General features: G+C 33.9%; 2 long non-coding RNA genes across 2 annotated transcripts in view; both read right to left on the minus strand.

Moving 5' to 3' along the window:
* LOC131800787 (uncharacterized) lies at window positions 1-10,339 on the minus strand. Its single transcript, XR_009341561.1, has 3 exons — window positions 10,202-10,339; window positions 985-1,316; window positions 1-887 (listed from the first exon to the last, which is right to left on the minus strand). It is a non-coding gene; the product is annotated as an uncharacterized LOC131800787 (long non-coding RNA).
* A 2,092-nt stretch (window positions 10,340-12,431) lies between these two features.
* LOC131800786 (uncharacterized) overlaps window positions 12,432-27,175 on the minus strand; it is an 18,679-nt gene continuing 3,935 nt past the window's right edge. The window contains exon 5 of the long non-coding RNA XR_009341559.1: window positions 12,432-12,561. This is a non-coding gene — a long non-coding RNA (uncharacterized LOC131800786). The remainder of the gene's footprint in view (window positions 12,562-27,175) is intronic.

Below are 27,175 nucleotides of genomic sequence, written 5' to 3' on the forward strand. Positions count from 1 at the left end.
TAGATATCTTAATTCTAATTTTGTATCTTACCTTTGTAGGCTATTATCCATACATGGACTTTCTAACACCATACCTAAGGCAATCAAAAAAGGCTAATGTCATCAATATTAGGTATTCCCGTCGAAGCAATAAAGGGAACCTAAAACGTATTTAGTCGAACAGTTTCTTCTTTACGAAATTCTTACCCTAAGATAGCTCACTTAAGAAAGATTTTAGTCTGATATTATTTACTACGTCAAAGTCTTTTCTAGCGTTCTTCAGGAAAAATAAGTTACACTTAAAAAAACCAGGTGTCCGGCATTAAAAAATTCTAAAAATTAGAAATCAAATACTTATAACTAGAACAAACACACAGACAACACATTCACACACACAAATTAATTTTTTAGAAACGTTACAGTTCTCAGTATTCTGAGGGTTGGTATAACCGCCACGGAATTTCTCTCTCAGATCTTAGCAACGATCGACGTTATTATAGTGGGTTACCTCTTTTCAATGTTATTCTCTTATCCTTTACCCTTTTTAATGGTGTGATAAAGTGGGTGTTCGGGAGGATTTCGCCACCAGACTAACCAGAATAAATTAATTGTTGGCGGTTTGCTGGTCAACTCGGCACAAAGGCACTTGGTCCACAATTTGGACAGACTTATTTTTAAATTCACCAACGAAACTTGCCAACAATAAAAAAAAAATTTATTTATTTAGGTTTCCGGTTTTTGCGTTATATACCGGTTCCCATTTTCCTCTATTTTGCCTAATTTTTCACTACATTTTAAAACACATATAAATGGCTTCAGCTACATTTAGTTTACTACATATCAAGGAATATAGCCATTAAAATTCAGATGTACTGAGCGGCCATTTGATCTGCATTGTTTGACTTTTTCTGAAAATACAAGAAAAGAAACGTTATAAAAAGGTTCTGCAGTGTGTTCGGAATGTAATTACAACGCTACTACCACAAACTTAAACATTTTACTTACACATTGAGATAAAGATGCAGATAAAGAATCTTCATCACTTTTATATTGGTTTCGATATTTGCAGTATTTTCGTTCTTTTCTTTTTCTTCCGTTTTTCTTTCCATTTGCATGTACTCACCGACAACGCTTGTTGCCATTCACAAAAGATTATAGATTTGCCAGATCGAGAAAGTTTAGAGTTGCCAAATAAAGTTTCTTGTTATAGGTAACACATACAAAGCAGGTTTGCATCAAAATTAATTTATTGAATTTTGTACTTTTTCCCTCCTATACCTTGATAAGGATGTCGGCAGGATAGTTGGCTTTGTGGGTGCGTCTTATAGAGGGTTAAGCTTAAAAGGAATAAATAAAAAAGAAGAAGAATATTGCCAAACATCTGCAAAAACATCTGTTTTGTTGCAACCGCATGCAAAAATGTCAAGATAAAGGAGAAGAAAAACAAAAATGTCAAGATGAAGGAGAAGAAAACCAAAAGAAAATAAGTCTGACAATCAAAAATTTCCCCTTTTGATTTTCAATGGTGAAAAAATTGGTTGTGTGGCTCCCGCTAACCGACAACAGCAAGAACAACAAAAAAACCCGAATTCTTTTTAAATTGTATTTTTTGGCGTTTATTAAATTTTCTTTTTGTTTTTAAACTTAAAAAAGAAAAAATATTAAAGAAAGATTAAATGTAATTAATTAAACAACTAAAGACAAATATTGAAACACAAAACTTGGAAACAATCTTAGAATTTACATCAGGAGCCACACCAACACCGTCCAGTCCAACGTGGGTAGCGCAGATTAGCGGCTTTGTTAGTCTGGCAAGCCCCTGGTGTAGAAGTTCCGTTACAGGCGTGTGGACTTGTAGGGGTTCTAAATCTACAGAGTAGATTTAGATCCGAAAGTGTATTATTTGTTGCACAAAGACGAACAACAAAACTATGAATATTAGACAACACAACAAGTATACAGGCGATACTTACGTGTTGCTAACAAGGCACTGATGGTTAAGGCTTCAATAAAACACTTGTTTTAATTACAAGATTCTGACGGTCTGAATTTATGTATTTATTTGTTAAAACAATTCCTTTTGTTGTGGCAAAGTTTAGCTTCTTGCTTCTTCTAGCTTAGCGATCAATCTCTCTTGATGATAGCAGGTAATTGTTGAGGTATCGATTGTTGGCCTATCGGTGAAATGAACCAGGAACCTCAACATGCCGGGCCCCTTGCACTGGTGCAACCTCTTGAAGTGTACTCGGTTTGCTTTTTCATGGTAATCATCTTCAGCAACTTAAATTTGTTTGGGCCAAACTTTTTCGATTGAAAAGGGCAAACCCGCCAATTCTCCTTTTGAATTTGATCAACTTGTTCTAGAAAGAAATACTCAAAAGCAAGAAATGTGTACCATACCCAATATGGCATTGGAACAATTATTATCTTCATTTTTATCTTCAAATTCATTTCATAATTTCTTTATGTCACCTCTAGTGACAAATAACCATCCCTAGTGAAACATTTCCACTTTTCTTAATGTTTTCTTTTTTGGAGAGATCAATTTTGAAAATTGACCACCTTTGTAACCACCTCTAGTAACATTATCATCATAATTTCTTTCATTCATATTTGACATCAGCAATATTATTTTGCTTTTTAGAAAGTCATTTTTTCTTCATGCACCTCTAGTGACCCATTCATATGTCGTAACAAATCATCTACTGTAATTTGTTATGAATTATCCGCTTCTAGTGAACAATTTTAGTACAAATCATTATATTCATTTCAAATTTTAGTTGTCACCTCCAGTGACTTTGATTTAAAAAGTACAAAAGATCTTCAGCGGTTGATTTGCAATTACCTAACCACCATTTACTGTGCCTGAGACACAAGATTTGTTTTTAATAAATGTTTCACCTCTGTCAATAGTACTAAGTAATTTCGGACTCGATCAATAAATTTATCATATTTTACAACAAGGTACATTTTCTTAATGTCGCCAATTTTGTGTTTCTGTTAATATTTAATAATGTTATAAATACATTTTCAAGTACCAATTCAGACGAATAGTCTCGTAATCCACATCCCTGATTTGCATTAAATGGATGTATGTATAACTTTAGTGTTGGTGCGCCGCTACTTTTTTATATTTTTATACCCTCCACCATACTATGGAGGGTATATTAACTTTGTCATTCCGTTTGTAACTCCTCGAAATACTCATGTCAGACCCAACAAAGTATATATATTCTTGATCAGCGTAAAATTCTAAGTCGATTTAGCGATGTCCGTCTGTCTGTTGTAATCACGCTATCTTTCGAATGAATTGAGATAGATGGCTAAAATTTTGCACACATGTTTTTTTTTTTCCAGTAGGCAGGTTAAGTTCGTAAATGGGCCATGTAGGTCCACGTTTTCATATAGCCCCCATATAACGGTACCTCCCTATATTCGGTATTTTGATGATTTTAACGACATTATTCACGGGAATTGTTTCAAAATTTGGTATTTGAAGTTCGTTATAGGAACTACAGTCTGTGACAGAAAATTGTCTGTGCGGGTCCAGGTCTTCGTATAGGCCCCGTATATCAGTACCTCCCTATATTCGGTATTTTGATGATTTTAGCGATATTATTCACCGGAATTGTTTCAAAATTGGTATTTGAAGTTCGTAATGAATACTACAGTCTAAGACAGAAAATTGTATGTGCAAGTCCATGTCTTCGTATAGCCCCCTTACAACGGTACCTCCCGATATTCGGTATTTTGATGATTTTAACGACATTATTCACGGGAATTGTTTCAAATTTGGTATTTGAAGTTCGTTATAGGAACTACAGTCTGTGACAGAAAATTTTCTGTGCGGGTCCAGGTCTTCGTATAGGCCCCATATATCAGTACCTCCCTATATTCGGTATTTTCATGATTTTAGCGACATTATTCACCGGAATTGTTTGAAGATTGGTATTTGAAGTTCGTAATGTATACTAAATTCTAAGATAGAAAATTGTCTGTGCAAGTCCATTTCTTCGTATAGCCCCCATATAACGGTACCTCCTGATATTCGGTATTTTGGTGATTTTAACGACATTATTCACGGGAATTGTTTCAAATTTGGTACTTGAAGTTCGTAATGTATACTACACCCTAAGACAGAAATTGTCTGTGCAGGTCTACGTCTTCGTATAGGCCCCATATATCAGTACCTCCCCATATTCGGTATTTTGACGATTTTAGGTACAATACCCACCGAAATTGTTTGTGGTATGTGGTACATGAAGTTCGTAATGGATGCTACAGCCTGTGACAGAAAACTGTCTATGCTGGTCCAGGTCTTTGCACAGCTCCAATTTAACGGCACCTCCTTATATAAGATATTTTGATGATTTTAGCTACATTATTTACCGTTTATTTCAAGTTTCCAATTTGAATATGGTAATGGCGTATGACAAACAATGCCTATGTATGTCCACGGTATTTTTGAAATTTTAACAGAATTTTTTAAGGATTTTATTTTTTAAAAATTTCCAAATTCGTTGCAAATGGTGGAGGGTATTAAAAGTTCGGCCCGGCCGAACTTAGTGCTTTTTAACTTGTTCTTTCTTCAATATTTCCTTGTTGCATATATTTCTTTCTTATTAATTATAGGACCATTTATATACCATCCAAAGATGGAATTTTGAGCTATCATACTCCCAAACACATTTGTTCTAGTTCCATTCAATATTATGGATGGTAATATATCACTACCAATTAATATATCAACCTCATTTGATTGTAAGAAAAGAGGATCTGCAAGTTTTAGTTCACGGATTTCATTCGGCGTAGACATTGGAATAAATTCAGTGGAATTGTTTTTCGTTATGTTTTCGATAACTAAAGCGTTTACTTCTACTGTTTTGTTTGCATTTCCACACAAAGATATGTTGCACATTTTATTTGTATACCACTTATCCCGCTAATATGGAAATTAGACTTAGTTGTTGCACTCCCTATTCTTTCTACCGCTTTAGTTGTTATAAATGATCGTTTCGATCCAGTGTCTAATAAAGCTCTAGCTGTAAAAGTTTTCCCACAGTGCTTGATTTTTACAATCGCAGTTGGTAACAAAACATCACCATCACTGATTGATAAATTTGTTTGCGTATTTGAGCTTTGGAAGGTAGAACTTGTAGTACAGGGCATGTCATCTGTCGTGACATGATTTAGTTGAATATTTGCCTCTGAAGCTCTATGTGATATAATTGATGTCGTATGACTTCTTGGTAGAGTGTCTGCGTTTCCAATGTGCAACTTTGTGTGATGTTTTTTCTTACAATATAAACATCGGTGCGCACTGAAACATTCCCTTTTGTTATGTCCACACTTTAAGCATCCCTAGTGAAACATTTCCACTTTTCTTAATGTTTTCTTTTTTTGGAGAGATCAATTTTGAAAATTGACCACCTTTGTAACCACCTCTAGTAACATTATCATCATAATTTCTTTCATTCATATTTGACATCAGCAATATTATTTTGCTTTTTAGAAAGTCATTTTTTCTTCATGCACCTCTAGTGACCCATTCATATGTCGTAACAAATCATCTACTGTAATTTGTTATGAATTATCCGCTTCTAGTGAACAATTTTAGTACAAATCATTATATTCATTCAAATTTTAGTTGTCACCTCCAGTGACTTTGATTTAAAAAGTACAAAAGATCTTCAGCGGTTGATTTGCAATTACCTAACCACCATTTACTGTGCCTGAGACACAAGATTTGTTTTTAATAAATGTTTCACCTCTGTCAATAGTACTAAGTAATTTCGGACTCGATCAATAAATTTATCATATTTTACAACAAGGTACATTTTCTTAATGTCGCCAATTTTGTGTTTCTGTTAATATTTAATAATGTTATAAATACATTTTCAAGTACCAATTCAGACGAATAGTCTCGTAATCCACATCCCTGATTTGCATTAAATGGATGTATGTATAACTTTAGTGTTGGTGCGCCGCTACTTTTTATATTTTTATACCCTCCACCATACTATGGAGGGTATATTAACTTTGTCATTCCGTTTGTAACTCCTCGAAATACTCATGTCAGACCCAACAAAGTATATATATTCTTGATCAGCGTAAAATTCTAAGTCGATTTAGCGATGTCCGTCTGTCTGTCCGTCTGTCTGTTGTAATCACGCTATCTTTCGAATGAATTGAGATAGATGGCTAAAATTTTGCACACATGTTTTTTTTTTTCCAGTAGGCAGGTTAAGTTCGTAAATGGGCCATGTAGGTCCACGTTTTCATATAGCCCCCATATAACGGTACCTCCCTATATTCGGTATTTTGATGATTTTAACGACATTATTCACGGGAATTGTTTCAAATTTGGTATTTGAAGTTCGTTATAGGAACTACAGTCTGTGACAGAAAATTGTCTGTGCGGGTCCAGGTCTTCGTATAGGCCCCGTATATCAGTACCTCCCTATATTCGGTATTTTGATGATTTTAGCGATATTATTCACCGGAATTGTTTCAAAATTGGTATTTGAAGTTCGTAATGAATACTACAGTCTAAGACAGAAAATTGTATGTGCAAGTCCATGTCTTCGTATAGCCCCCTTACAACGGTACCTCCCGATATTCGGTATTTTGATGATTTTAACGACATTATTCACGGGAATTGTTTCAAATTTGGTATTTGAAGTTCGTTATAGGAACTACAGTCTGTGACAGAAAATTTTCTGTGCGGGTCCAGGTCTTCGTATAGGCCCCATATATCAGTACCTCCCTATATTCGGTATTTTCATGATTTTAGCGACATTATTCACCGGAATTGTTTGAAGATTGGTATTTGAAGTTCGTAATGTATACTAAATTCTAAGATAGAAAATTGTCTGTGCAAGTCCATTTCTTCGTATAGCCCCCATATAACGGTACCTCCTGATATTCGGTATTTTGGTGATTTTAACGACATTATTCACGGGAATTGTTTCAAATTTGGTACTTGAAGTTCGTAATGTATACTACACCCTAAGACAGAAAATTGTCTGTGCAGGTCTACGTCTTCGTATAGGCCCCATATATCAGTACCTCCCCATATTCGGTATTTTGACGATTTAGGTACAATACCCACCGAAATTGTTTGTGGTATGTGGTACATGAAGTTCGTAATGGATGCTACAGCCTGTGACAGAAAACTGTCTATGCTGGTCCAGGTCTTTGCACAGCTCCAATTTAACGGCACCCTCCTTATATAAGATATTTTGATGATTTTAGCTACATTATTTACCGTTTATTTCAAGTTTCCAATTTGAATATGGTAATGGCGTATGACAAACAATGCCTATGTATGTCCACGGTATTTTGAAATTTAACAGAATTTTTAAGGATTTTATTTTTAAAATTTCCAAATTCGTTGCAAATGGTGGAGGGTATTAAAAGTTCGGCCCGGCCGAACTTAGTGCTTTTTAACTTGTTCTTTCTTCAATATTTCCTTGTTGCATATATTTCTTTTCTTATTAATTATAGGACCATTTATATACCATCCAAAGATGGAATTTTGAGCTATCATACTCCCAAACACATTTGTTCTAGTTCCATTCAATATTATGGATGGTAATATATCACTACCAATTAATATATCAACCTCATTTGATTGTAAGAAAAGAGGATCTGCAAGTTTTAGTTCACGGATTTCATTCGGCGTAGACATTGGAATAAATTCAGTGGAATTGTTTTTCGTTATGTTTTCGATAACTAAAGCGTTTACTTCTACTGTTTTGTTTGCATTTCCACACAAAGATATGTTGCACATTTTATTTGTATACCACTTATCCCGCTAATATGGAAATTAGACTTAGTTGTTGCACTCCCTATTCTTTCTACCGCTTTAGTTGTTATAAATGATCGTTCGATCCAGTGTCTAATAAAGCTCTAGCTGTAAAAGTTTTCCCACAGTGCTTGATTTTTACAATCGCAGTTGGTAACAAAACATCACCATCACTGATTGATAAATTTGTTTGCGTATTTGAGCTTTGGAAGGTAGAACTTGTAGTACAGGGCATGTCATCTGTCGTGACATGATTTAGTTGAATATTGCCTCTGAAGCTCTATGTGATATAATTGATGTCGTATGACTTCTTGGTAGAGTGTCTGCGTTTCCAATGTGCAACTTTGTGTGATGTTTTTTCTTACAATATAAACATCGGTGCGCACTGAAACATTCCCTTTTGTTATGTCCACACTTTAAGCAGTTATTACATAACCTCTTTTCTCTTGCGAACTCTTTTCTCTGATTAACAGTCATATTATTAAATCTCATACAATTTTTCAAAATATGGTTTTTATAACACATGACACATCTATTTGATTGTGTCGAATGAGCATTTTGATGCGATATATGATCATTGCTAAAGGAAGTTTAAGCTGTTTGACTTCTGAGACCATCTATTTGCTCTAGAACCCGATGTCTGTTCTTAAGAAAATCTCCCATTTGCGACCATTTGGCTAGCTCTGAATGTGATTCGAGCGATTGTTCCATTAGGGTCAGTGTATCAACCGGAAGCTTAGTTGAACATAAGTGTATTAAAATTGGATCCCATTGGTCCACTTTTATACTATGAGCTCTCAATATAGCCAAGCAGTCACTTACTGTCATTTGTATTCTTTTAATATCTTTGCTAGATTCAACCGTTGCTGCAGAAAGATTGAATAATATCTTCAGTTGGTTATCAACTAGTACCCTAACATTTTCGTATCGCACCAATAATGCTTTCCATGCTAACGAAAAATTTTGATCAGATAAAGGGTACCGATCTACAATTCTACCAGCCTCACCCTTTGGTTTGTTACGCAAATGATAGAGTTCTGCGCAGGTGTGAGTCTGGGATGATTTCCATAAATAGCCGTAAACATATCTCTAAATGTTGGCCATTCTTCATAACTTCCGTAGAAGTCTTGAGTGTCACAAGGTGGCACTTTAATACAATCTCAGACATATCAAACGTTGTACCCGGAGAATAAATAGCTGAGCTGTGAACAACGATGGATTTGTAACTTCGCCTCTAGCGGTATTACTTTTGCTCTGCGCCTTTCGATTTTTAATATTTCCAATATAGTAGCTTTTGTCACTTGGTAATTATCTCTGGCGAAAGCAAACATATCTCTAGGCCTCAATTTGTAATCTTCATCTCCCTCATTAAAATAGACACTTTCAATTCACTGCGTACATTGTGCCAATCTTCATCCATTGATTCTAATTTTGTTTCTATTAAAGAATCAGACAGCTCGTTCTCTGCTGTGCTTCCTATTTTAATGCAAGTTTGCATTAGGTTTTCGGTCTCGTATTCGAATCTAGCATACATTTAAGAAACCATTTTGTAATATTAATTTAAATTAGTAATTTAGTTTATTTTATTAGTTTTTATTTTTGATATTTAGTTTTGATATTTATTGATATTTTAAAATTATTTTTATTATTTATAAATTTATTATTTTGAATATACAAACACTTCAACTATCAATTATTTATAATTTAGAAATAAATGAAGTTATATAAAATTTCAAATGTGTTTGTTGCGTATATCCTTCTTTTCTCAATAAACGTTTATTTTTTAAACCTTAAGAGAACTATTAACAATGTTGTTAATTTTTGGATATATGTATGTTGTTGATTTATGTGCTTTTTTAATTAAGATTTATTTTTATTTATTTGTTCCTATTAATTTATTTTTTGTTATATTCGATTGTTTGTTTATTATTGTGGTATTCAATATATGTACTAGCTTTATACGTTACGTTACTCGTCGCAGTAACTGCACAACTCTTTTTCACCACACCAGCTGATCGATAGTCGAACAATGGTAAATGACAGATCGATCAAAGAAGCAATGAAACAGATGACAAAGCTTGTTATATTTGTTGTTCACGAATGTAAGCAAAACAAATGTAACAAAAAATGATGCAGCAAAGTTATTATGGTGTTAGTGTATATTAATTTGTGTTAAGCAACAACAAACATACATATAAAAGAGTTTTTCTCTTTAAAATGACTCTGTTGATTATTTGGCAACAGAACAAAAGCGAAGACGACAAATAAAAATTGTAAAAAAGAATTGTTTTATTTTGTAGGGGTTCTAAATCTACAGAGTAGATTTAGATCCGAAAGTATATTATTTGTTGCACAAAGACGAACAACAAAACTATGAATATTAGACAACACAACAAGTATACAGGCGATACTTACGTGTTGCTAACAAGGCACTGGTGGTTAAGGCACTTGTAAAACACTTGTTATGTATTTATTTGTTAAAACAATTCTTTTTGTTGTGGCAAAGTTTAGCTTCTTGCTTCTTCTAGCTTAGCGATCAATCTCTCTTGATGACAGCAGTAATTGTTGAGGTATCGATTGTTGGCCTATCGGTGTAATAACCCGGAAACTTACACCTGGTATAATTCCCAAAGACATTGTACTCTTAACTTGGACGGCAGAACGGATGACGACAAATCAGTTAAATTCGGTGAATATTGCATAGAAAGAAAAGAGAAAACGAGTAAAAGTAGTAGAAGGGAAAACAAGCAGTTAAGTGTCTACTTACTTCATTGGGCACAAGATTCCTCTCGCGGTTGAGCTCAAGTGTTACGAATTTGTACGGCCCGATCTGCATTGTTTGACCTTTCGTAATATACAAAAATAAAAAGAAACGTTATAAAAGGTTCTACAGTGTGTCCGGAATATAATTACAACGCTACCACCAAAACTTGAATATTTTACTTACACATTGGGAAGAGCCGCCTCCAGATCAAGCCTAATAATCTTTATCAGCCGCCAGATATAACCTGAAAATAAAGAGGTTGCCTGGAAAGAAGAGAGAATAAAGAATATTAATGGTTTAATGAAACCAAGAAAACCATTTTTTACAATGTATTTTGTTTTGATCTCTTGTTAATAACTTGTTTTTGATGTGCATCTAATTTTCACTAAGACTCATTTTTTAAATTGATAGCGATGTATTCGGCTTAAAACTCTTTAAAAGGGTGGTAGGAAATGAGTTAGAGGGGTAAGTGAAGGGATCGAATATGGGCACCCTGTGAATAGGGGTGTCATGGCGAGAGGTAATCTCGGTGGGGTGGACAGTTTCCCTAACCGGATAGCCGCTAGAGGAAACCTGATTCGAATTAGGAGATACTTGTTTAAATCAAATGTTAAAGGTGAGTTCGTTGCTTCAAGTAAATCACTTTCGTTGCCTTCATCAATCTGTTCAATATTGCATTTTCCTTAAACCCCAAAGAACACATTTATAAATAATCTTAATGTTTATTAATATAAAGTATCGGTAAGTACTTAATACTAAAGAACAAACGTTTTTATAAAAACAACAATAAAGGGACCATTTTGCAACAGCAATATACTATGTTATCCCGAACAAATAAGCCAACACTGTTCTATTAATAGACAAGGCATGGTCGACGAAGGGGTTTTTGTTGTAACAGACAAAACCAACTTACATGGTTATGCCACTCGTTCATGTAAACGAAAGTATAACAAGTGGAGAAAGATGAAAATGTTTATAAGTGCGATTGCAAGATTGGAAGGCTTTTCAAAAGAATTTTAGTTTTATTTAATTCTTGGTTCCTTTTCTATTGAGCTTACGATCTCGTAACTTGGGTAAAAAAATGTTTTTTTTTGTCATAGAAGTTATTTTTAAAATATCTTCTGGGGAGAATATCCCAGATAAAAAACAAGGGAAATGATGATGTTTTTATAAAACAACAATAAAGGGATTAAGCCTGACCATTTTACAACAACAAACACTATGGTATCCAAAACAAACAAGCCAACACAGTTCTATTTTTAAAAAAACGTATATTATTTTTCTAATTGTTGAAAAATAGTTTTATCTTCCTCTAAAACTATTTTGTTTTGTACGCAATTCTTGTAAAATTTAAATTAATTACTTCCGACCAAATTACCTATTAAAAAATCTTTTGCAAGTTTAAGTCAATTATAATTAAATTAAATACAACTTTGTGTTATATACATTTTATAAAAGTTATATTTATTAAAAGAAATAACAATTCAGTCATTTATTTTGTATTTGTTATGGACTTGGACTTGGCACATAGTGAGGATTGCTATTTATAGTCAGATCTTTACATAGCATTGTATTCGTTTCTAATTTCTTTCTATGCTTCCCTTTATTAACGAAAACGAATCTGCTGCGGCGGAACAATGTTTCAAAGAAAGCAAGCGAGAGCACGTAAACCGTTGTGCAGTAATAAATTCCACTGGTCTATTTTATTGAATCAAGATCTTATTCTATAAGCTTTGGAAATTTGAAATTAGGGAAAATGGATATATCATCATTGGATATAACTTTATTTGGTTTTATCATAGTAAGTAGTTTTATATCTTTACTTGCAATCTATTGAATTTTAAAATATCATATTTATCATCATACTATTTCCAAATGTGTTGCTTAAGTAAGAATTGTATCCACTTATTTGGAATGGGATCATGTGCAGTTTGTTGCACCACTTATCGTACTGTACATTCGTTGAAAGCCGTTCACTACTTCGTATTGCAACATTGAATTGGCGCCTTGCCTGTCGGTTGAGTGTTCGTGCCCAACATTTTAAATATTACAAGATCGTGTGTATACTATGCTTCCTTTATTAACGAAAACGAATCTGCTGCGGCGGAACAATGTTTCAAAGAAAGCAAGCGAGAGCACGTAAACCGTTGTGCAGTAATAAATTCCACTGGTCTATTTTATTGAATCAAGATCTTATTCTATAAGCTTTGGAAATTTTGAAATTAGGGAAAATGGATATATCATCATTGGATATAACTTTATTTGGTTTTATCATAGTAAGTAGTTTTATATCTTTACTTGCAATCTATTGAATTTTAAAATATCATATTTATCATCATACTATTTCTAAATGTGTTGCTTAAGTAAGAATTGTATCCACTATTTGGAATGGGATCATGTGCAGTTTGTTGCACCACTTATCGTACTGTACATTCGTTGAAAGCCGTTCACTACTTCGTATTGCAACATTGAATGGCGCCTTGCCTGTCGGTTGAGTGTTCGTGCCCAACATTTTAAATATTACAAGATCGTGTGTTATTAGTAATGTAAAACGCATTTCCTCTTTATTATAATATCAATAAAAATATAATAATTGATTTTTTTCTATTTTTCTCCCTCTTTTATCTGAGTTCAATTTGAGCGCATCAACATTTGATCCTGTCGAGCTACGATTGAAATAAGAGTCAAATAAAAAAAGTACAGTCTTATCGATGAATTTTAGATTGTCTTCTAAGTTCATGTGGGAGAAGTAATCAACATCAACAAAATCATCATCTCCATCATATTCATTTCTATACAAACGCTAGGTGTCGTGCATTTTTATTGCAGTGAGCCTGTGAAAACAAATAAAAAAAATACTACAATAACAAAATGTTCACTTTAAATCGCGTCGCAGAGTTTCTTTTTCGTTTGTGGTTAACATCGAACAGTGCAAATGAGAAAGAAACTAATTCGAAAGAATAACAACTAAAAAACATTAAGTTTGCCGGGCCGAACTTTCAATACCTTAGGGTAAAGGAAGCATTTTTATATAAAAGTATCTGAATTCAAAATACCAAATATGGATGAGTATAGGATGTGCGCTTTAAGAAAACATGGAACTAAATATTCAATGTTCTGCCAGCGGGCTAGAACCCATTATGAACTGCAAATACCAATTTTTATCAAAATATCGAATATCGGGAGGTACAGTTATATGGCGGTTATACCAATTTCTGTACCATCCTATACACAATACAAATTGTTTAACTCAGAAGGGCTCCGTAATACGCAGAATGCGTCGAGCAGTAGATCGTAGGCTGAAATGTAAAAGATAAATAAAACACAATGGTTTTTTCTAATATATATGCAACTATTTATTGCTAGTTTGGTTGGTTGATATTACCTGTGGCTACATATGCCTTTCTATGCACAACGATACGTGCTTTGCAAACGATATTGCGGGTGTTGTCTGTCCGAATGACAGCGAAATACTACCTGATGTTTAAAGGAGGCGGATAAAAAGTGACAATAATTACTATGCAAGGGAATTGGTTTGTCTGTATAACTTTCCAAACACACGAGCGTGTTTATCCATTCTAAAAGAAAGGTGACTAAATCTTTCCACTAAATCTTTCCGATAAGCGTTGCAGGCAAAGAAAGACAAGTATCGGATCCCATTGATCTGTGGGATCGTCGTAAGTCGACATGAAGGAGATACAACGATTAATTCCAAATCGAATCTCTTTCAAACCAGAGATTGTTTCCTTATCTGGAATTGGAAGTCTAAATAACGAAGACAACTGTCGATGTACCAATATACGAGTATTGTCATACTCATCATGTAATGCTTTCTAAGCCAAAGCAAAACCACGAAACTGCGAAACTATTTCCCTTGCATCAACTACAGTTTTTTGCAGCAAGTAATACAGGCGCTGCACATCACTAAAGCGCACATCACTAAATTACTTATAAAAATAGCACTAAACGAATCTTGAAAGGAAGGCCTGGAAGAAAAATTTCCGTTGAAAATATCACTATCAATAGGGGGCATTGCAATATTGTGAACGATATCTCAACCAAATGAAATATTTGCGGCAATCTTTTCCTGCGATTCAGGAACCAAAAGAGATTAAGCCGATTGCTCATGAGTTTTGTCCGCGATTTTAATCGGACTTTTTAATACACAACGATCTTTTATATTTTTTATTATTGCGGCCATAGTGCTGGAGTAAATGTTTAAAGAAACATTATATTTACTTTCTGCCAAATGCAGATATTCTTTTGTAATATTTTTCGAATTTTCTGAGCTTTGTAATGACTTATAGACCGATTGCCATAGTTTTTCTAACTTGCTCTTCCTTTCACCTAGCATACTAATATCTAAATCGTCATCTTTATTGCACCAAGTTGTGCACCAAATTCTATCAGAGCGTCTGAGTCTCTTAAGAAATTTTGAAGAGGAGCGAAGGCCACAATTATAGCAAGAAACGCCGTAGTAAATTGGGGAAAAATGGAAAAATAAATAAAATAAAAATTTTAATTTTATTTATTCAACTTGTCAAAATGACCGCCTATATTTTGTATTAATTTTTAAAAGATCAAAGACAACAACAAGTAAAAAAGCAGTAAGTTCGGCCAGGCCAAACGAAGTCGTGGACCATTTAGAACGAATTTGGAAATTTTCGAAAAAAATAACATTCGCCAAAAATTCTGCTAACATCTTAAAAATACGTCATATAGCCGTAATATTACGGCTGTACGACGTGCACCTACATGAATAATGACGCTAAAATCACCAAAATACCGATATTGGGATGTACAGTTATATGGGGGCTATACGAAGACGTGGACCTGCATATAAAATTATCTGCCTTAGGCTGTAGTATTTATAACGAACTTCAAACACCAAGTTTGAAACAATTCCGGTGAATAATGTCGCTAAAATCAAAATACGAATATAGGGAGGTACCGTTATATGGGGCTATACGAAGACGTGGACCTGCATAAAAAATTTTCTGCCTTAGGCAGAAATTTGAAACAATTCCGGTGAATACTGTCGTTAAAATCATATAAATACAGAATATCAGGAGATGCTTATATATGGGGGCTATACGAAACCTGGACCTACATGGCCATTTACGAACTTAACCTGTTTACTGGTAAATTTAACATGTGTGCAAAATTTAGCCTTTTATCTCAATTCGTTCGAAAGATAGCGTGATTACAACAGACCGACGGACAGACAGACATCGCTTAATCGTCTTAGAATTTTACGCTGATAAAGAATTTATATACTTTGTTGGGTGTGACATGAGTATTTCGAGGAGTTACAAACTATATATAACTTATATACAAACTATATAAAATTATATACTTATATATAACTTTAATTTTACACGCAATACCAACTAATATAACAAGCAACGGTGGCCGACCAATGTAGGGTAGCTACTCAATCTAAACGGACGCGACGGAAAGAGGAGCAAACAAAAATATTCTTCCTTTGTTTGTTATGTTCGTTCACTTATCTAACAAAGCACAAACAACAAGTGCTGATCAGAGAACAACGACAAAGCATGCAGTGATGTTGGTGGATGATCAAGCAAATGAATTTGACTGTTGTTACAACGAGAAAAGGAGAATAAATGTAACAACAACAATTTGCTATATTAAAGCGAACAGACCAAACAAAGAGAATAATATTGCGAAATGTGCTTTAGGCAGTAAAGCACACCAAACTATGAACTAGGAACAACAATGCCTGAAGGTGATTTTGTTGGAATAAACGAAACGAAATGATTTGTAGTTTTACATGAAACAAAACAAAATGAAAATTAGCAAACGGGTTTTGCAACAAATTTATTTTCGATTTTGTTTTGATTGTGATGCTGCCGAATGCAAGCATCTAATTAGAAGCCGACGCTTAACGGGAAACGAAACACAAAAGGGAAAGAGGTGACGTTTAAAACGACGTTTGTACATCAACAAACTCGATTGTTTTGTTGGCGTCGCGGTAATTTATTTACGCGAGCTCGCTTGAATACACTGCACTATACGTACCTTGTAATGCGTGAGTAATGGACTGTTTATTTTGGATTCCAAACAAAAAGCAATATTTAATTCAAATCTAAATTAAACACAATTTGTTCTGCCAAATTTTGAACGTCTACGTCAAATAATGTGGATTGTATCGTGATTTCAACAAACAGACGGACATCGTTAAATCGACTTAGAAATTTATATATACTTTATGCGGTCTACGATGAATATTTATGGATGTTACAAACGGAATGACAAAGTTAATATACCCTCCTTTCAAAGGTGGAGAGTATAAATCACAGTGAATTTGGCGCATTCTATTTGGTATGAATGTGATCACTTTTTGTTTTGTCACATTTGTGCTGTGATCTCATGTTTGTATAAGATAAATAAAATAAAATGTAACAATAATATAAGCATCAATTCTTTTAGTATAAATTGCATTGTTCGTTATTTATACATTATTATATGCACATATGCTATTGAGATATTTACATTCCAATAGTTCTCGTTGTTTGTCGTTCGATCATACACACACGCTGTATACATACATACCCTTGTTACTGGCAGCCGTCGCTTTACCGTCACATATCTTGATTGATTGTTCTTCTTTGTTACTTGTACTCTACGTGTGCATGTATTCTTATAAGCATTTTGGACAATTTTAGTAAAGTGCACCCTATATTCGGAACATTTGACCTCTCGTGTTGATTAATTAAACGAATATAATTTTGTTGGTTTTAAATCAATTGTCATTCTAAAACTGAATATCATAATCGATAACTTCTTTTCTTTTTTTTTTTTTTTGTGGAAATTATTGATTCATTTCGCTTTTTGTGATTTTTGAATAAAACAAACAGTTGTTGATAAATATTTTGGTATAGTCCCGATAAATTTCCCCTTTTCTAGATTCTCTTTAACTCTTTGAACACATTTGTCGGTTCTTTCACAACCTCGCCTTGCCTCCATGTTACGTAGACGGTAAGAGGTAGATGGTAATTTTCAGAATTGGCTTGTGTTTAGATATTTATTTAGAGCGTTCTACATAAATAAAATGCAACAAATTTATTTTCGATTTTTGTTTTGATTGTGATGCTGCCGAATGCAAGCATCTAATTAGATGCCGATGCTTAACGAGAAACGAAACACAAAAGGGAAAGAGGTGACGTTTAAAACGACGTTTGTACATAAAAAACCCGATTGTTTGTTGGTGTCGCGGTAATTTATTTACGCGAGCTCACTTGAATACACTGCACTATACGTACCTTGTAATGCGTGAGTAATGGACTGTTTATTTTGGATTCCAAACAAAAAGCATATTTAATTCAAATCTAAATAAACACAATTTGTTCTGCCAAATTTTGAACGTCTACGTCAAATAATGTGGACTGTATCGTGATTTCAACAAACAGACGGACATCGTTAAATCGACTTAGAAATTTATATATACTTTATGTGGTCTGCGATGAATATTTAGGGATGTTACAAACGGAATGACAAAGTTAATTTACCCTCCTTTCCAAGGTGGAGAGTATAAATCACAGTGAATTTGGCGCATTCTATTTGGTATGAATGTGATCACTTTTTGTTTTGTCACATTTGTGCTGTGATCTCATGTTTGTATGAGATAAATAAAATAAAATGTAACAATAAATATAAGCATCAATTCTTTTAGTATAAATTGCATTGTTCGTTGTTATACATAATTATATGCACATATGCTATTGACATATTACATTCCAATAGTTCTCGTTGTTTGTCGTTCGATCATACACACACGCTGTATACATACATACCCTTGTTACTGGCAGCCGTCGCTTTACCGTCACATACCTTGATTGATTGTTCTTCTTTGTTACTTGTACGCTACGTGTGCATGTATTCTTATAAGCATTTTTGGACAATTTTAGTAAAGTGCACCCTATATTCGGAACATTTGACCTCTCGTGTTGATTAATTAAACGAATATAATTTTGTTGGTTTTAAATCAATTGTCATTCTAAAACTGAATATCATAATCGATAACTTCTTTTCTTTCTTTTCTTTTTCTTGTGGAAATTATTGATTCATTTCGCTTTTTGTGATTTTTTGAATAAAACAAACAGTTGTTGATAAATATTTGGTATAGTCCCGATAAATTCCCCTTTTCTAGATTCTCTTTAACTCTTTGAACACATTTGTTGGTTCTTTCTGTATTTTCGGTAGAAACATAATTTTTTGGAATCAAATTTCTTCTTTTGACTTAGAATCATTTCGCAAACTCCACTTTTTTCAATTTTAAACTAAAGATCCTATATAAAATTCTAGAATTTATTAGAAATTTAAAACTTGAAAATCTCGATCTGAAGTTAGTCGGTTGAGAAAATCGTCTTTGAACTCTTCTTGTAGCAGTTCATTAGAATCGTTATCCTCCAGAAGCACAGTCTCGCGATGTTGCTTTAATAAGCTTGAACTTTTTCACCACACTTCTCCTGAGATGGGGAGGGTTCATGCTAGTTTCCCAATATCGGCTACTCAGATTCCTAGTGTTGTCCTGAGTTTTATCGATCCGCCTCAAAAATAGATAGTGTTCACAACCTCGCCTTGCCTCCATGTTACGTAGACGGTAAGACGGTAGATGGTAATTTTCAGAATTGGCTTGTGTTTAGATATTTATTTAGAGCGTTCTACATAAATAATTCGCGTTTGAGCGATATTGAGCGCCTTTGTTACATAGCGCGCAAAATCTCTCTCTCAAAAATGTAGTTCACAGACATTTCACGCTGCGCAGTCATGGTGTCCTGAGTCCTCTTTCGTCACAGGGTGAATTCAACAAAAACTGAAGCTTACAGTTCGTCCAATGCCACCTTTTCGGGCGTTAAGTGTTCACTTGCGGCTACATCAAAAAGTGTCTGTAATATAGAAATTAGAAGTATACTAGACTATTCGTAGTCCCTGAAAACATTAGCTTGCTCAAAATACCGTATTTGGTTGGATGTAACTGGTCCTATTCCACATCGACAAAATCACTCTCTCGAAACTACGTAAAGCATTTCACCGTAGTTATATACATATATTTTCGATATGAAAATCTCGTATTTTATCTATCATTTTATCGGAGCACAATTGCGGCACATTGACATGTGTCAAGTTATCATTTGCAAAAAGTGTCATTTTTGTACCACCAAAACATCTTAGAAACATAAATCATATTCACACTATTTTTAATCTACTTCCATATTGTCAACAATTATACCATTTTTTAAAAAATTGCTTAAAATATATTTTATGATGTTTCGGATGAATATTATTATTAGTTGTTTTAGTTGTTGTTTTTATTTAGTTGTTTCCTGTGTATGCACAATGAATACATAAATAAGTATTTGACAATAAGATGTTGCTGTCAAAAGATTCATTTTCAAAAAAAAAAAATTGAACATATGATTGCATGACTTTACCTTCTTAATTCTACAATGCATCTGTGCTTATGTACTAAATTTTTATAAATATGTGCACAGTGGTGCCATGGTAGAACTAAGACGGCAAATTCACGCAATCATATGTTTACAATTATTTCAAATTTATACCTTTGACAACATCTCATTGTCAAAATCTATATTCATAAGTCTATTGAATACACAGAAAATCAGGATTGGGAACTCTTTTTTATGCACTGAAATTTGACAAGGTAAATTACAAGAAATGCAGAGCTGGGAATGCTAATTAAAATGAGGTTAAGTTTATTTCATTATACCATGAGTTGGATCTACCATTTTTATAATTAATTAACAAGTAAAAAAGCTGTAAGTTCGGCCGGGCCACTTTTAATACCCTCCACCATTTGTACAAATTGGCGATTTCCAAATTAAAACCCGTTAAAAATTCTGTTAAAATCTTAAAAATACCGAATGCTTATACGACGACGGGGCCTGCATAGGCAACTTTGTCATAAATTATTACAATATTTTGCGAAACTGAAGAAAAATCTGTTATAATGTAGCTAAAATCGTCATACCGAATTTACGTTATATGGGGCTATACGAAGACGTGGACCTGCACAGACATTTCTGGCATCTGAAGTATCATACGAACTTCACATACGAAATCTGAAACAATCCCTGTAAATATGTCGCTAAAATCATTAAAATACCGAATATCGGGGGGTACCGTTATATGGGGGCTATATGAAGACGTGGACCTACATGGCTCATTCTTTGACTTGGATGAAGTACATTACGAACTTCAAATACCAAATTTGAAACGATTTCGGTAAACAATGTCGCTAAAATCATCAAAATACGAATATCGGGGTACCGTTATATGGGGGCTATATGAAGACGTGGACCTACATGGCTCATTCTTTGACTTTGGATGAAGTATCCATTACGAACTTCACATACGAAATTGAAACGATTTCGGTAAACAATGTCGCTAAAATCATCAAAAAACCGAATATCGGGGGGTACCGTTATATGGGGGCTACAGGAAGACGTGGACCTGCACAGATAATTTTCTGTCTTAGGCTGTAGCATCCATTACAAACTTCAAATGCCAAATTTGAAATAATTCCGGTGAATAATGTCGCTAAAATCATCAAAATACCGAATATCGGGAGGTACCGTTATATGGGGGCTACATGATAACTTGGACCTACATGGCCCATTTACGAACTTAACCTGCCTACTGGGAAAAAATACATGTGCGCAAAATTTTAGCCTTCTATCTCAATTTGTTCGAAAGATAGCGTGATTACAACAGACAGACAGACAGACGGACAGACAGACAGACAGACAGACAGACACACAGACAGACAGACGGACATGGCTAAATCGTCTTAGAATTTTACGCTGATCAAGAATATATATACTTTGTTGGGTCTGACATGAATATTTCGAGGAGTTACAAACGGAATGACAAAATTAATATACCCTCCATAGTATGTGGAGGGTATAATAAGCGATTATTGTTTTATAATAAGTATTAACATTTTAGATTGTTTCGGCAATAACCACGAAATGTGAACGTTTTGTCTGGACCAATTAGAAGTACCTTTAATATTTTAGTAATCGCCAAGAAATTCTTATTACAAAAAATGTATTTTTTCACATATCGGAAAGCAGGAAGCGATTGCGCTTTGCCTTCACGTGTGTGTCTTTTTCGTTGGCAATTGCTTCATAATTGTTGTGTTTTTTTTTTATAGAACATTTTTGTATGACACACTATTCAACATTTCCTTTTATTGGTCATTACATGTTATGACGATGGGTTTGAGTGTGACCGACATGACGAGACAACGAGCATTTGGTTGGATGTCACGTACAGTTCTGGTACAGGATAAGAATTGTTACGGATTTTATTTTTTGAAAATTGACAAATTCGTTCCAAATAGTAGAGGGTATTCAAAGTTCGGCCCGGCAGAACTTACAGCTTTTTTAATTGTTAATTCATTATTGGAATTGGTTTTAGGAATTGGTTTTGATACCGTGATATTCGTGAGTAAACTGGATGTTTTTGTCGAATATATTTATTATCCTTAGTGTGTTTTCGACTTCCGTTTTCTTTATTATACAAAATACTTCGTTAATAATCACGGTTTCGTCGTCATTTTTCTACGGAAGCGGCGACGCTGGGGAGCCCATTGGAAGTCCATTTCGTTGTTCGTACAACTTGTCTTAAACTACCAAGTATCCTAATTATTTTATACACAGTGTCAATATTTCTATTAATAACACATTCGGAATATTAGTGTAGTCCTCGATATACTCCACTTTTCAACTATTGTTTTTTTTATTGGAATGCTTGGGTACAACGACACTACGTCAAATGATATTAATGATTTGTCTTTTTCTAAAGCTGGTAAGAAAGTAGCAATGTATTAAAAAGGCGACGAAATAAAAATGAAGGACATTGTGTAGTCCTTGAAGGACATTGTGTAGACTGTCAATGACAGTAACTACTGACAACTATAATATAGAATTTGTATTCGATAATTAAATTACTTAAGTAACGTCATTATTTTAACATGCTCCTACATTGCACCACATTCTGATGTAGAAATTTACCTTGGACACGCAGACTTAATAAAACAAGTCTCGAAATTGAATTGATTTGCCTTGGTGAATTCAGTTTACCTCAAATTACATAGATTTCTGGTGAAACTAAATTTGTTTTTGTACCAGTTTCGCCTAATGCTACATTATCCGGTATGGATGTGTTCTGGGACACTATTTATTACCAATAGCTACTCCAAATAAATTATATACGAAATATGAAGATAGAATTCTTGATCTAGTCTTTTCATCGCTTGTAAACGTTTCTCTGTGCAGATCTTCACCATTGTTGAGCCTGAAATAAAGAATCATCCTGCACTACTTCTAGAAATACAGGACAATTCATTAAAGCTATTTCCTAAACAACAGTCAATAAAAATTAAATTTTGCCAAAACTGATTTTGGACAACTGCAACTTGCTTTATACAATATAAATTGGGATTATAGAGGACATTTAAATGCACGTGTGTCATACTTTTATAATACTTTAAAAAATGCATTCTCAACATCAGTTCCAGTCTTAATGTTAGTCCTGAGGAAGGACTTGCTTGGTCTACTCCTTATCTTAGGAAATTGCGAAAAAGTAAAAGTAATTATTTAAAAAATTAAAAAAAAACAATTTTCTTTTGAAATTATTCTAAAGCTAGAAGTAAGTACAACATTGAAAATCCAAAGTGTTACTCAAATTATTTATCTAAAATGAGAAGAAACTTTAAGTCAAAACCCAAAAATTTTTACAAATTTATTAATTCAAAAGGAAGAGTTCGACAGTTCCTGTATGAAGCTTGGTAATAAAGAGGTCTCTACCTTTCTTGAAATTGCCGATATGTTCGCTGAATTCTTTCAAAAAATTTACTCTACTTATAATTTTAATTCTAATTATTCTTAAGCATTAACAAAGTAAAGTGTAAAGTAAACTGAAGTACTGCTGCTCCCAGGTTCGGACGGTGTTCCTGGTAATATTCTAAAAATGTGTCCATTCGAATTGTACAAACCACTCAGAAATATTTTCAATGATTATTTAGCTTCAGGCTATTTTCCTTCGTTTGGAGATCTAGCTTTATAGTACCTTTACATAAATCTGGTAGTAGGAATGTGATTGAAAATTGTAGGGGAATTGCAAAATGAGTGCAATCCTAAAACTCTTTGAACTTTTAGTTGCACGAAGAATAGCTTATTGTTTTACCAATCATTTCTCCATATCATTATGGTTTCGTGAAAGGAAGATCGACTTTGACGAATCTAATGGAACTGAAATGTCGTGTGTACAGAGAGATTTCTATGAAAAAAAAAAAAAACAAACAGATATAATTTACACTGATTTCAGCAAGCATTCGATACGGTTGTACACCAATATTATTACATAAACTGGATATGATAGGTTTTTCGAATGTACTTCTATCATGGATTTCTTTTTATTTTCAAAAACGGAAACAACAAGTATCTTTCAGTCACATCATTTCTAAAATCATTAAAGTGCATTCCGGTGTTCCTCAAGGTAGTCATTTAGGTCCTTTGATTTTTGTTCTATACTAAATTATCTTCCATCGGTAATTCATTTTTCAAAATCTTAATGTTCGCAGACGATGCTAAACTTTTTTTGTAATATTGAGTTAGACGTCCAAACTTCATGTTCTTGATCTACACTCTCTTGTGAAATGGTGTGATGTTAACGGAATGTCGCTTAATTTTAAAAAGTGTAGAAAATTATCCCTATCTAGATCACTAGCGTTTCATTTGACTACTTAATAGATTCTTACAAACTGGATAATGGCGTCGTTTTAGATGGTAAACAGGGGATAAATTTGAACATCGAGTCTTATGTAACAATGCGAAATCGTTATTAGGGTTTATAAAGCGCTGGTGTAAGGAATTTGACGATACGTTTGTGACTAAACGCTTCTGTCAGTCTGGTTCAGCCTACATTAGAATATGGTTTTGTATTATGGAGCCCTTATTATAAATGCTACAGATGAATCCCTCCCCCTATGAACACCGCTTAAGTCTTATTGATCTCCCTACTTTAGAACGGAGACGTTTAATGCCTAGATCTATATTTCTAATAAGACTTTTACGTGGTTCTATTGACTCCAAATTTTTAATCTGAGAAATAAATTTTAAAGTACCCTCTCGTTTATTCGTAATTATATGCCTCTTAATCTGATAACACCAAATGAAGTTATTTCAATGATGACTTATCCATTTCTTGATTCATTAAAATAGACCAGTGGTATTAGTAGTACCAAGTGAAAAGGATCATTGATCCGATTTAAATATCGATTTATTTTGGGAACAGCTTTCTAAAAATAAAAATGGATTGAAAAAAAAACTGTTTTCGTGATCGAAGCATAGCATGAAATTAGAAACAAATATAATCAATAGAATACTATGTAAAGACCTGATAAGAAATAGCAATCCGCAACCAAGTCCAAGTCTATAACAAATACAAATATTAATTTTTTTTTGATAAATATAACTTTTATAAAATGTATATAATACAAAAAATCCAACAGATTTTTAATTAGTAATTTGGTCGGAAGTAAGTAATTTTGGGGACATTTTGGTCGCAGTGCTAAACAACACAAATACCAAATGCCCAAAACATTTTACAGCGTTACCATTAATTCGACGTACCCGGCCCACCAAAGATTCATGATAACATAAGAAGATAAAGTCATTTCAAATATGCATATCCATCTCTGTATTCTCTGTAATTTACCTTGTCAAATTTGACTGCATAGAAAACAGGTTCTCTTCTCTGATTTATGTATGGATTAGCAAGTTTAAATTTTGCCAATGGGATATTGTCAAATGAAACATTTAACAAGTAAAAAAGCAGTAAGTTCGGTCGTGCCGAACTTTGAATACCCTCCACCATTTGAAACGAATTATTGAAAATTCTGTTAAAATCTTTAAAATACCTAATATCGGAAGGTGCCGATATATGGGGGGATATACGATTATGTGAACTATATAGATAAATCTATGTCTGGGGGTAAAGTACTCACAAGGAACTCCTTGTATGGATTTTCAGATAATTCCATTGGGACATGTGGCTAAAATCATTAAAATCCCAAATATCGGGGGTACCGTTATGTGGGGGATATACGATATCGTGGACCTATAAAGACAAATCCTTTCAGGGGTTAAAGTGCTCACAAAGAACTCCTTGCGTGGATTTTCAGAGAGAATACCATTGGAAAATATAGCTAAAATCATAAAAAACACGAATATCGGGGGTACCGTTATATAAGGGCTATACGATATCGTAACCTTTATAGAGAACTCTCCGTAAGGGGGTTAAGAGCTCACAAAGAACCCTTTGTGTGGAATTTCAGACAATTCCATTGAAAAAATGTGGCTGAAATCATCAAAATACCGAATATCGAAGGGTACTGTTATATGGGGGATATACGATATCGTGGAATTATATAGACAAATCTCTTTCAGGAAGTAAAGTACTCACAAAGAACCCTTGTGTAGAATTTCAGACAATTCTGTTGAAAAATGAGGCTAAAATCATCGAAATGCCGAATATCGGCTATACGATATCGTGGACCTATATTGATAATTCTCTTCAAGAGATCAAATACCCAAAAGGAACTCCTTGTGTGGATTCCGGTGAAAAATGTGGCTAAAATCATCAAAATACCGAATATCGGAGTGTACCGTTATGTGGGGGATATACGATATCGTGGAACTATATAGATAGTTCTCTTTCAATAGAAAAGTACTCACAAGGAAATCTTTTCAGACCACTCCATTAGAAAATGTGGCTGCTAAAATCATCAAATTACCGAATATCGGGGGGTGCCGTTATGTGGGGGCTATACGATATCGTCGACCTATACAGATAATCTCTTCCGAGGTATAAAGCCCACAAGGAACTCTTGTGTGGATTTTCAGACAATCTCGTTGAAAAATCTGGATAAAAAACGGACAGACGACGGCGGACAGGGCTAAATCGACTTAGAATTTTACGCTGATCAATATCTAAAATGATTATTTCGATGAGTTACAAACGGAATTACGAACTTAATATACCCTCCATACTATGTATGGTGGAGGGTATAAAAAAAATTGTGAACACATAATTGCACGACTTTACCTTCTGCATTCTACCATGGGTAGATTTTAAGATATTGACCTTGCGTAGTTGGGTAATACCATGGCTTAATAAGAAAGCTTGGTAAATTTCAAAGGAACTAGAAAAATTCAATTCTGTGCTGGAGGCTAGTGTCAAATAGACTTTTAAATATGCAACAGTTAGCTTTGTTTATTTCTATTTTTTAACAAAATTCTTATATTGGGAAACACCCGCGAAACATGAATGGAATTTCGAAATTTAGAATACATACACAAAATGTGTATACGTTTTGACAGATATTGGGCACCGAAAGAAAAAAAATATTAGGTTGTAGCTTTGTTCTAAATTTTGTAATTATGCCATGGGTAATACGGTTATACGGAATAAAACACTTTTCCATAGTGGGAAGTTCAATATTGGGGTACGCTACGTCAAATTTTAGGTAACGCTGTTATCTCAAGCATGGTAGCTGAATAAGGTAGATTCAT

Source organism: Musca domestica, unplaced genomic scaffold (assembly GCF_030504385.1).
Source record: "Musca domestica strain aabys unplaced genomic scaffold, Musca_domestica.polishedcontigs.V.1.1 13, whole genome shotgun sequence".
In the NCBI taxonomy this organism is placed as follows: Eukaryota; Metazoa; Arthropoda; class Insecta; order Diptera; family Muscidae; genus Musca; species Musca domestica.